General features: G+C 44.4%; 1 protein-coding gene across 1 annotated transcript in view; it reads right to left on the bottom strand.

The window, feature by feature from the left end:
• The window catches only part of LOC137383231 (carbohydrate sulfotransferase 12-like), a 29810-nt gene extending 17722 nt beyond the window's left edge, over positions 1-12088 (bottom strand). The window contains exon 1 of the mRNA XM_068055738.1: positions 11820-12088. The gene's annotated coding sequence lies outside the window, so the exon portion shown is untranslated. The remainder of the gene's footprint in view (positions 1-11819) is intronic.
• Between the last annotated feature and the right edge of the window lie 542 nt (positions 12089-12630).

Raw genomic sequence — 12630 nt, 5'->3', positions numbered from 1 at the left:
AAACTGTCTGAAGACAAAAAAAGCAACAGCTTTAACTATCCTTTTCTTTTTACTGGAAACCATTTTCATTCCGCAGAAAGGAGGATTTTAGTTGTTATGATATGATAAGCCAATTACCAATACTCCTTTAGAATGGAAAATGGATAACTGAAATGCATTTCAAAACTGCACAGCTTCAAAGTATATATTCCTGATCATATTACACATTAATGAAAAGCTCCACATGTTAGTCTTGGGTCAACGGTAGCAGTTTATCCTGAGTCTGAAGGTCTAGTTTGAGCCCCAATCCAGGACTCGACTGCAATATTTATAGAACCTAGATTGACTTCAGGACAGTTTTGAAATGATACTGCACTGTCAGAGATGTTGCCTTCCAGGTGAGGTACTAAAGCAAGGCCCCATCTACCAGCTCAGATGGTCAAAGATCTCATGGCTTTTATTCGAAGAAGCAGAGTTCTCCCAGTCACCTGGCCCAACATTTATCCCCCAACCAACACCACCAAAGCAGATTATCTACTTATTTATTTCATTGCTGTCTGTACAGCCTTGATACTAGGGATAGGAAATTATAGTCATAAAGAGGGATTTGAGCTTCTGGGATCCGTTTCTAGAGACCAAAGAAGATTAAGAGTGGATTTAATAGAGGTTTTTAAAATTATGAATGGGTTTGATAGAGTGATTAGGGATAGACATTTTCTCTAGCTAGGGAATCAGTGACTAGGTGCCACCAAGAATAACTATCATTTATATAGTGCCTTTAATGTATCCAGACGCTTCAGGAAAGTGTAAGTAGAACAGATGACTAACCACTTGGTTAGAATGGTTGGTTTTAAGCAGCATATTTAAAAAAAAAGGAAGAGGTGGAGAAATGAGAGTTTTGGGGAGGCAATTCCAGAACTGAGGGCTTAGACAGCTGAAGGCATACCCACCACTGATGGAATGAAGTGGGGGTATTCACAAGAGGTCAGAGTTGGAGAAACAGAGTTCTTGGAGGATGGTATGGCCGATAGAAGTTATAAAGATGGGGAGGGATGAGACAGTGGACAGATCTGCACACGAGGATCAAAATTGAGACATTGGTGGACTGTCAATAAGAATGAGGAGAGGGCAAGAAATAATTTCTTTACACAAGAGAGTTATGAGCTTGGAATGCATTGTCATGGAATATTTGAGACCATTGTGTTCTTAAAGGCAGGGGAATCAAACATATGGCATGTGATACAGTTTCTCCAGTCTTAAGGTTGCACTGAGCCCTGAAATGGCACACAAATCTTCCAGATGTTGCTCCTAAAAGCCCAGGAGAATTGCAACTTTTAATTTTCACTTCCCCATCGGCACTGAGTTGGGACATTAAGATCAGAAGTGGATGGGGGCGGGTGGAGGGCTGTGTGGAGTTCAGAACATTTTCTGCAGAGCCAAGAGCAGCAGCAACGTGCTGAGTGGGCATGGTTCCAAGAGAGGAGCAGCCAGTGAAGTGCTGAATGAAACCTGGGAACCTTACTGAGGCTGAACACAGTAATATGGTTTCCACTGGCGGGCAAATAGGGAACAATGGGTTGGAGACTGAGGGCTCTCACTGTGTTCAGTGGGCATTATAATTTCCAGTGCATGGAGAAGATGCAGGAGGGTCAAGTAGAGCCAGCAGTGGCCCAGGATAGTACTGTAGAGCTCGGAGGTGCACTCCTGCTCCTCCATAGAAAGAGAAGTGAAAAACCCTTTAAAGGACTGTTATTTGGGCCACTATAGAATTGAAAAATGAGTCAGCATTGGCAGGGCGTGTGCCCCACCTAGTTTTTCCACACATCTTGCAGAAGTCTCCAGAAATAGGCATAGGTCCCTTCTTTTCATATTTCAAATGGTCCAAGACTGAATTCAAACAGCTACAAGGATACCAAAAACAGTGAGCACCAATATAGCAGTGGCTTAACATCAAGGTTTCAGAAACAATAATCGGGGAAAATATCAGACACTTAGAGGTTCAAGTTAATTAAGGATATCCAGCATAGATTTGTAAAAGGCAGATCATGCTTGATTAATTGAATTATTTGATGACGTAACAGAGAAGATTGAAGAGGAGAATGCAGTAGATGTTGTATATATGGATTTTAAGAAAGCATTTGATAAGGTACCACATAAAAGGCTGGTTAACAAAATTGAGGCTCATGGAATAGGAGGATCAGTGTCCAATTGAATAAAAAATTGGATAAGGACCAAAAACAGTGAGTTGTAGTAAATGGTTGCTTTTCAGACTGGAGGATGGTAGATGGTGGTGGTTCCCAAAGGGCAGTGCTAGGACCACTGCTTTTTTTGCTATATATAAATGAATTTGATCTTGGAGTACAGAGTAGGATTTCAAAATTTACTGATGACATCAAACATGGAGGTGAGGTAAACAGTGAGGATGATATGAACCACCTGCAACAGAACATAGATAGGCTAGCAGAATGGGCAGAGAGGTGGCAGATGGAATTTAATACTGACAAGTGTGAGGTGATGCATTTTCGTAGAACAAATAGAGAGAGACAATATATACTTAATGGCAGGGTTCTAAAGAGTGTGCAGGAACAGAGGGACCTGAGAGTGCGTGTGCATAGAGTTTTGAAGGTGGCAGGACATATTGAGTGATTAGCAAAGCATATGGGATCTTGGGCTTCATAAATAGAGGCATTGAGTACAAAAGCAGGAAGGTTATGTTGAACCTTTATAAAGCTCTGGTTAGGCCCCAACTGGAGTATTGCATCCAGTTCTGGTCACCACACTTCAGGAAGGATGTAAGGGCCCTTGAGAGGATGCAGAGATTTACCAGAACAGTTCCAGAGATGGGGGATTTTATTTACAAGGTTAGGCTGGAAAAGCTGGGTTGGTGCTCCTTAGTACAAAGAAAATTGAGAAAGATTTCATAGAAGTGTACAAGATTATGACAGGCTTAAATAAGTTAGACAAGGAAAAACTGTTCCCATTACCAAATAGCACTAGGACTAGGAGACACTAATTGAAGGTTTTGGGCAAAATATGCAGGGGGAATATGAGGAAGCAGTTTTTTTTTCATGCAGCAGGTGGTAATGACCGGGAACTCACTGCCCACAAGGGTGGTGGAAGCGGAGACGATCAATGCCTTCAAGAGGATGCTGGACGGCCACCTGAGAGAAAGAGACTTTCAGGGACCAAGCTGGGGAGTGGGACTGACTGCATAGCTCCATGGAGAGCCAGCATGGACTCGATGGACCAAATGGCCTCCTTCTGTGCCATAAATGACTATGGTCTTGCTAATTTCTACCCTAATGTGTCCAAAGTGTTTTCTAAATGTGGCCCGTGCGATGTACCAGGATGCTGGATCAGGCCCACCATGTAAAATTAGTTTGACACCCCTGCTTTAAGGGAAAAGGAGGTAAACATGGCACTGGGTAGAATGTAGGACAATTGAATTAGTTTGAGTGCAAAGAGCTGACATAGAAAAAGTGGACCCAATGACTTCCTTCTGTGCTGTAAACACCAGAGAATATAGACCCATTTTATTCAATCTCTCCTCATAGAACAGCCCTCATCCTAGGAATTAATAATGAACCTTCGTTGCACTCCCTTTAAGACAAGATAATCCTTCCTTAGATAAGAACAAAACTACACACAGTACTCCAGATGCGAATACATAATGTCTCTACCCTCTCACCCAACCAAATATTTAAAGTGACATTTGAGGAATGCGTGATGAAATAGTCAAATAAACTGTAAAAGGCAAAAAAAAGATAAATCAAAAAGATTTCAACAAAATAAAACTTTTAAGCTCATTGTACCAATGACTTGTTTTCCCATTCAAAGCAAAAACAAAGTCCTGAAGCTTTATATAAACACTAAGCTCACTATTCAACTACCCAAAGTTTGTTTTTTGCAAATGCTCTGTAATAAAAAGGGTGTGCATTTTAAAACCATTGAAAAATTATTCCATCATAAATCTGTAATATCACACTGATTATAACCTGCTTTTAATACTATGATTCTACTGTTTGAATTGTTGGACGACACCCATTGTATACATTCTTTTGCCAAGGTACCATTTCCAATGAACTCCAAAACAGAGCTTGTTATAGGATGTGTTTAAGTTGCATGGAGACAGCCTTAAAAATGAGAATATCTCCAACCATTACACATCTTTTAAAATTAATCTTTGAGTACAGTTAGTGTTGGATGTAGGAGAAATACTTTATAATCAAAGCATTCCCACCACAGTAATATTTCATTCTTTTTCAAAGGAAAAGTGTATTTTAAAATATGCAATATAAAATTAGGTGGATCATAAACCATTTTATACAACTTCTCAAAGCAAAGTCTAACACACTTAACTATTTCCTCTATGAATAATGTTTTGGAGTTTTTTTTTTAATCACTTTTTTTTTTGCATAGAATTACATAGGTCCAGATTTTGCAGTCAACAGCGTAAAAACAGTGCTTGTTCACTACACTGACCGCTGCCCATAAAGCTTCTGTGAGCTATTGAGCAAAGACATCCTCTAATACGGCATTTGATCCAACACATCAGACTCAATCGGGGATCTGTGAAGTGTGAGAGCATGACAACAAACAGCAAGGCCCTTCAACCAATCAGCTTGAAGAACCCTAACAGATGTAGAGTCTAAACCAGAATGCATCAAGCAGGAAGTATAAATTAGATTTAAATCATGTACAAAAAGCAAAATCAAAATTGGGAAAAACAATTGGAATTAAAGAGATAAAATAGACAACCAGAAAGAGTATAAAATATTAAATCGCCACACTAATTAACTTCTGAAGGAACAAGACTCCACAATGGCAAAAATACATTTTCAGACCCAGAGGTGGTGTTTGGTAGTAATTATCATGTTACCAAATCACTCTTAAATGCACCAGCCCTAAATGTTTCTGCCCTTTTTAGTGGGGAACTAGTGTGCACGTACCCAATATTCCCTTTGTTGCATTGATTTCAGTGACAATTGGCAAGGACTGTTCTCATGCAGCCTGTGGACAAGGTGGTCATCTCTGGCAGCAATTTTTGGATTTCTGTATTTAACTATGCATGTGCAGATGCCAGAATTTGCTGTTCGATTCACTCCGACATAATAGCGTGTGCTGTTAGCTTCACAGTTATTACCTACCCAAAATCCAGCCATCAAATGTGTAGCACAGGTTATTTGGTCCAACTAGTCTATGCTGGTACTTATACTCCTCACAAGTCTCCTCCTATTCAATCCAGCTCATCTCAGCCTTTCAGCATATACTTTTATTCCCTTTTCTCTTACAGACTCAGCTAGTTCCCTTTTGAAAGCATCTAAGCTATTTGCCTCAACCATTTCCTGTGGTAGCCAGTTTCACATTCTAACCACTTTGAATAAAGAAATGTTTCCCTTTCCCTTCTGTATTTATAAGTAACTATCCATATTTATGGCCTCTAGTTTTAGATTCTCCCACATGTGGCAACATACCGTCCACATCTACCCTGCTCAACCCATTCATAATTTTAAAGAACTCTAACAAGTCTCCTCTAAGTCTTTGATTTTCTGAAGTAAAAAGCCCGACCTGTTCAATCTTTCCCAACAGCTGTAATCTCCCAGTTCTGATACCAACTTTTTTGCACTTTTCCCAATGCTTCCACACCCTTGTTATGGTATGGAGACCAGAACCTTTTTGTAAAAAATTGTTCAGTCGCGGGATGAGAGCATCGCTGGCAAGGCCAGCATTTATTGTCCACCCCTAATTGCCTTTGAGAAGGTGGCGATGAGCCACAGTCTTGAACCGCTGCAGTCCATGTGGTGTAGGTACACCCACAGTGCTGTTAGGGACAGTGTTCCAGGTTTTGAACCAGCAACAATGAAGGAATGGCAATATAATCCCAAGTGAGGACGTTGAGTGACTTGGAGGGGAACTTGCAGGTGGTAGCGTTCCCATGCATCTACTGCCCTTGTTCCAGGTGGTAGAGGTCAGGGGTTTGGAAGGGATTCCAGAGTTTGGGAACTAGACAGCTGAGGGTGGTGGAGCGAAGGAAAATCAAGGATGCACAGGTCCCTGAATTAGAGGAACAGAGTTCTCGCAAGGCTGGAGACCAGAGAGATAGAGAGTGGCAAGTCCAAGAGTGGGGGATTTGAACAGAAGGATGAGAATTTAAAATCAAGTTTACGAAGTACAAAGATGGGAGGCCAGCTAAGAAAGCATTGGAACAGCTGAGTCAGCTGTTATAGGGATCGATCATGGTTTCATCAGCAGATAGACAAAGGCAGGGGCAGAAACTATTAGACGTGCAAGTGGGCAGTCTTGGTGAAGGAGAGAACATGGGGTCGCAAGCTCATCTCAGGGTTAAATGGGATGCAGAGGTTGCCGTCCCTTCAGCCTCAAAGTGGCCAGGGAGGGGGCATGGGATTGGTGACTAGGGAATGGAATTTATGGCTAAAGAAACTGGCTTCAGTCCTTGCAATAATTAATTAGAGTAAATTTCTGTTGATCTAATACTGGACGCTGGACAAGCAGCGTGACACACCATAGGCAATGGAAGGGTTGACAGAGTGGTTTGGTACACTTGGGACATCAGCATGCATTAGGAATCTGATGTTTTGTTTTCAGATGATGTTGCCAAGCAACAGCATGTAGATGAGAAATAGGAGGGGGACAAGGATAAATCTTTGAGATATCCAGAGGTAACAGTGTGACAGAGGAAACAGATTCTCTAGTTACAACTGAATAGATAAGAATGGAACTAGGTGAGGGTAGCCTTGCTCAACTAGACAACAGAGCTGAGTTTGTCAAAGGTTGCAGACAAGTCAGGAAAGGTGACGAGGGATGGTGCACTGCAGTCACACAGAATGCCATGATTTCGATAAAGGCCATTTCCATGCTGTGGCAGGGCAAAACCTGACTGGAGATGTTCAAACATGAAGCTGTGAGAAAGATGAGCATGGATTTGGGAAGGGATAAGGACAGAAGACTCAAGGATAGATTTTTTGAGGATGATAGAATTGAAAGGGAGAAGGACAGTACCAGAGGACAGGGAACTGTTTACAATATCAGCTAGCATGACAGCCAGGAATAGAGTTCAGTGGTCAACAGTTTAGTGAATAGGGTCAAGAGAGGAGGAATTTGGTCTCATGGACAAGATGAGCACCTAGAGGGCATGAGGGGGAATAGGACAAGAATTAGATCAGGAAGATGCAAGTTCAGGGCAAGGGCAGTGGGGAACCTTGGCAGAGGTTAGCTTGGTGGGCTAGGGGAAGAGAAGGATGTAGCTAAACAGAAGTTCTTAATCTGAGTGATAAAAAGAAGTCCATGACCTCCTTTAACTTCTTGTTAGAGGTGCGGGTAGAGGAGGTAGCGAGAGGGATTTAATACAACAGTTGGTTGTGAAGAGAAGTCAGAGGGGGTGGGAACCAGAGCAGTAGGATAGCAAGCGAAATAAATGAGGGGGAACTAGTAAATAAGGCCAGTAAGACTAAGAGGAAGAGCAGGCAGGGAGATGTTGCAGAGCACAGCGGGACTGGTGGTCTGAAGTGCATTTGTTTCAATGCGAGAAGTATAACAGGTAAGGCAGATGAACTTAGAGCTTGGATTAGTACTTGGAACAATGATGTTGTTGCTATTACAGAGACTTGGTTGAGGGAAGGACAGGATTGGCAGCTAAATGTTCCTGGATTTAGACGCTTCAGGTGGGATAGAGGGGGATGTAAAAGGGGTGGGGGAGTTGCATTACTGGTTAAGGAGAATATCACAGCTGTACTGTGGGAGGACACCTCAGAGGGGTCATGCAGCGAGGCAATATGGGTGGAGCTCAGGAATAGGAAGGGTGCAGTCACGATGTTGGGGGTTTACTACAGGCCTCCCAACAGCCAGCAGGAGGTAGAGGAGCAGATATGTAGACAGATTTTGGAAAGATGTAAAGGTAACAGGGTTGTAGTGGTGGGTGATTTTAACTTCCCCTGTATTGACTGGGACTCACTTAGTGCTAGGGGCTTGGATGGGGCAGAATTTGTAAGGAGCATCCAGGAAGGCTTCTTGAAACAATACGTAGATAGTCCAACTAGTGATGGGGCCATACTGGACCTCGTATTGGGGAATGAGCCCGGCCAGGTGGTCGAAGTTTCAGTAGGGGAGCATTTCGGGTACAGTGACCATAATTCCATAAGTTTTAAGGTACTTGTGGATAAGGATAAGAGTAGTCCTCGGATGAAGGTGCTAAATTGGGGGAAGGCTAATTATAACAATATTAGGCAGGAACTGAAGAATTTAGATTGGAGGCGGCTGTTTGAGGGTAAATCAACATCTGACATGTGGGAGTCTTTCAAACGTCAGTTGATTAGAATCCAGGACCGGCATGTTCCTGTGAGGAAGAAGGATAAGTTTGGCAAGTTTCGGGAACCTTGAATAACGCAGGATATTGTGAGCCTCGTCAAAAAGAAAAAGGAAGCATTCGTAAGGGCTAGAAGGTTAGGAACAGAGGAATCCCTTGAGGAATATAAAGACAGTAGGAAGGAACTTAGGCAAGGAGTCAGGAAGGCTAAAAGGGGTTATGAGAAGTCATTGGCAAACAGGATCAAGGAAAATGCCAAGGCTTTTTATACGTATATAAAGAGCAAGAGGGTAACTAGGGAAAGGGTTGGCCCACTCAAGGACAGAGAAGGGAATCTATGTGTGGAGCCAGAGGAAATGGGCAAGGTACTAAATGAGTACTTTGCATCAGTATTCACCAAGGAGAAGGATTTGGTGGATGATGAGCCAAGGGAAGGGAGTGCAGATAGTCTCAGTCATCTCATTATCAAAAAGGAGGTGGTGTTGGGTGTCTTGCAAAGCATTAAGGTAGATAAGTCCCCAGGGCCTAATGGGATCTATCCCAGAATACTGAGGGAGGCAAGGGAAGAAATTGCTGGGGCCTTGACAGAAATCTTTGCATCCTCATTGGCTACAGGTAAGGTCCCAGAGGACTGGAGAATAGCTAATGTTGTTCCTTTGTTTAAGGAGGGTAGCAAGGATAATCCTGGAAATTATAAGACGGTGAGCCTTACATCAGTGGTAGGGAAATTATTAGAGAGGATTCTTCGGGACAGGATTTACTCCCATTTGGAAACAAATGGACTTATTAGCGAGAGGCAGCATGGTTTTGTGAAGGGGAGGTCGTGTCTCACTAATTTGATTGAGTTTTTTGAGGAAGTGATGAAGATGATTGATGAAGGAAGGGCAGTAGATGTTATCTATATGGACTTCAGTAAAGCCTTTGACAAGGTCCCTCATGGCAGACTGATACAAAAGATGAAGTCACATGGGATCAGAGGGGAGCTGGCAAGATGGATACAGAACTGGCTCTGTCATAGACGACAGAGGGTAGCAGTGGAAGGGTACTTTTCTGAATGAGTGGTGTTCCGCAGGGATCAGTGCTGGGACCTTTGCTGTTTGTAGTATATATAAATGATTTGGAAGAAAATGTAGCTGGTCTGATTAGTAAGTTTGCAGACGACACAAAGTAAGGTGGAGTTGCGGACAGTGATGAGGATTGTCAGAGGATACAGCAGGATATAGATCGGTTAGAGACATGGGCGGAGAAATGGCAGATGAAGTTTAATACGGACAAATGTGAGGTAATGCATTTTGGAAGGTCTAATGCAGGTGGGAAGTATACAGTAAATAGCAGAACCCTTAGGAGTATTGACAGGCAGAGAGATCTGGGCATACAGGTCCACAGGTCATTATAAGTGGCAACGCAGGTGGATAAGCTAGTCAAGAAGGCATATGGCATGCTTGCCTTCATCGGTCGGGGCATAGAGTATAAAAATTGGCAAGTCATGCTGCAGCTGTACAGAACTTTAGTTAGACCACACTTAGAATATTGCATGCAATTCTGGTCGCCACACTACCAGGAGGACGTGGAGGCTTTGGAGAGGATGCAGAAGAGGTTTACCAGGATGTTGCCTGGTCTGGAGGGCATTAGCTATGAGGAGAGGTTGGATAAACTCGGATTGTTTTCACTGGAACGATGGAGGTGGAGGGGTGACACGATAGAGGTTTACAAAGTTATGAGCGGCATGGACAGAGTGGATAGTCAGAAGCTTTTTCCCAGGGTGGAAGAGTCAGTTACTAGGGGACATAGGTTTAAGGTGAGAGGGGCAAAGTTTAGAGGGGATGTGCGAGGCAGGTTCTTTGCACAGAGGGTGGCGAGTGCCTGGAACTTGTTGCCGGGGGAGGTGGTGGAAGCAGGTACCATAGAGACGTTTAAGAGGCATCTTGACAAATACATGAATAGGATGGGAAGAGAGGGATACGGACCCCGGAAGTGCAGAAGGTTTTAGTTTAGGCAGGCACCAGGATCGGCGCAGTCTTGGAGGGCCGAGTGGTCTGTTCCTGTGCTGTTCTTTGTTCTCTTTGCATGCCAGGATCATCCTGGAAGCGTAAACCGTTTTGGCAGAAGAGAGTCGGACCCAATATTGTGTTGTAAGATCCAGCCAAAAGACACGACCAATGGTTAAACTAGTCGTCCACCATAAACGTTCATCTGAGTCCTTTGGACTTAACAGAGCGGAGATGGGAACCGTACAGAGAACGAGCAAGACAAGACAGAATAAGAGTTTTAGTGCAGACAAGGGCAAAGATGGAAGTGAGGACATGATGGAACAGATCAGTAACTGCAGATATATTGCAGTGAATGGAGGGCCAAAGGCTAGACTTCAGAATTTGAAAGTGCCATTTTAAGCAGCTTGGAGAAAGTTCTTATGCAACGAAAGACATGGAGGAAGTGTGGTTCAAAGGGGATAGGGAATGCAAATGGACAGGGATACTAGGAAGTGATCAGAGATACTGTATCTGTGTTTGAGACATGGTGTCAGCTGTGGCTCAGTGGGTCATACTCTCACCTCAGTCAGCAGGTTGTGGGTTCAGGTCCCACACTATACACCCGAGTACATAATCCAGGCGTACACCCTTATGCAGTACTGAGGGAATGCTGCACTGTCGAAAGGTTCCATCTTTCAGATGAGATGTTAAATTGAGGTTCTGCCTACCTTCTCAGGTGGACGTAAAAGATCCCAGGGCACTATTTCAAAGAAAAGGTGAGCTTGTCCTGGTGTTCTAGCCAATATTTATCCCTCAACCACCACCATCACAAACAGATTATCTGGTCATTATCACATTGTTGTTTGAGAGATCGTGCTGTGCAAATCATCCACAATAAAGTCACGGATGGCAACAGTCTTATTCACAAGTGAACAGATGTTCTGGAACCAGATGCAGAGTAGAGCAAAGATACCGGATCTGCTGGCAGAGTCCACAGGGTCAGCGGTGCGATGAACAAATGGAAGGGGGAAGGCGGTCAGCAAAATTTACTCCCAAAGGGCACACTCGGCAGAATGGTTGACGAGTCAGTCGGATGGGGCAGTTGGAATTGGGGCTGCAGCTCGCAAGGAGTCAGCCTTGTGTGGCTCGATGGGCCAACTGGGAGGATGCTGATTGACACAGAGGGATGGCGACTGCAGAGTAGCAAGATTGAGGTGCAATAAAGGGCTGGGGCAGGGACAGAGTAGCAGCGAGTGGAGTAATGAAGGGAGTCATGACAGGAGAGAAGGGTTTAAGAGGGGTAAAGAGGGGAAAAAAAGGTTTTGGTCTGGAGCAACAGCAAAATATGGCATAATTTCATTGCGCTTACTCTTTTCCGGATTCATAGAACAGCCAACTAGCAAATGCAAAGTCCTGTCACATTCAGCAAAGCAACATTCACCCCTCTTCCATCCATGGAGAGTTTCTCCCTCACAATGTCCTCTTTATTTCGGTTAGCCTGGCAGAAATTTCCCTTTTGTCTTGGTCCTCCCGCGGGGGTACCTTACCTCTTCTGCCCTGGGGAAGTCGGTGTCTTTCCGGGGCCCCGCAGCCAGTGAGCCGCTACGCCAGGGGGCGATCTCCCCCTCCCCGGAGCTTGGCCTCCGCCCTCGCTCCCTGCAGACACGGCTCCCCCTCCACTTGGAAGAATGCCCCTCGGGCGATGAGCCTTCAGCCACCGTATCTCACACCCATCAAACCACGACCAATGGCTGGCCGGCTTCCGGCTCGAGCTGCTGTTACCGGGCAACGCTGCCACATCGCGACCCCGCGCCGCTGCCACCTCTCGCGAGAGAACCCCCAACAAGGGGCGCGCCCACCCGGTCACGTTACTAGGCGCCTGCGCAGTGTTGTCAGGCTCGGCACCAGGCGCCTGCGCGGTGACGGCGGGAGGAGCCGCCCTTTTTTGGAGTGTGGTGATGTCTGAGTTTGGTTATCGTTGTGTGTTACTTCTCTATCCGTTCATGAGATACACGGCCAATGTATTTTACATTTACATCGAGCCACTGCATTTTGTGTTGAAAAGGAAATGTAACCATTACGTGGAATCAAACATCCTATCTGCAACCTCGCCCGTCAGAAAAATCTGGAACAATTGCCCGACTGCCTGAGACTCAACAGTAATAATGTCCTCGGGACAGTTCACGATTTTTTTTCCCCGCCCGCGGAATCCCAAATCTGAAATTAAGAATGGGTATGATATATTGTCAAGGTAATTAAAGCAATCCAGCGCTCCGGATGGTATGTTGCCTACCTGGTGCCAGAGGTGGCTGGAAGAGAGAGGGTGAGGAGTCACTTCTTGTGGGCTATTGAGTTAGG

The sequence above is a fragment of the Heterodontus francisci genome, chromosome 24, assembly GCF_036365525.1.
Source record: "Heterodontus francisci isolate sHetFra1 chromosome 24, sHetFra1.hap1, whole genome shotgun sequence".
NCBI lineage: Eukaryota > Metazoa > Chordata > Chondrichthyes > Heterodontiformes > Heterodontidae > Heterodontus > Heterodontus francisci.
This window is presented reverse-complemented; position numbering and strand designations above follow the sequence as displayed.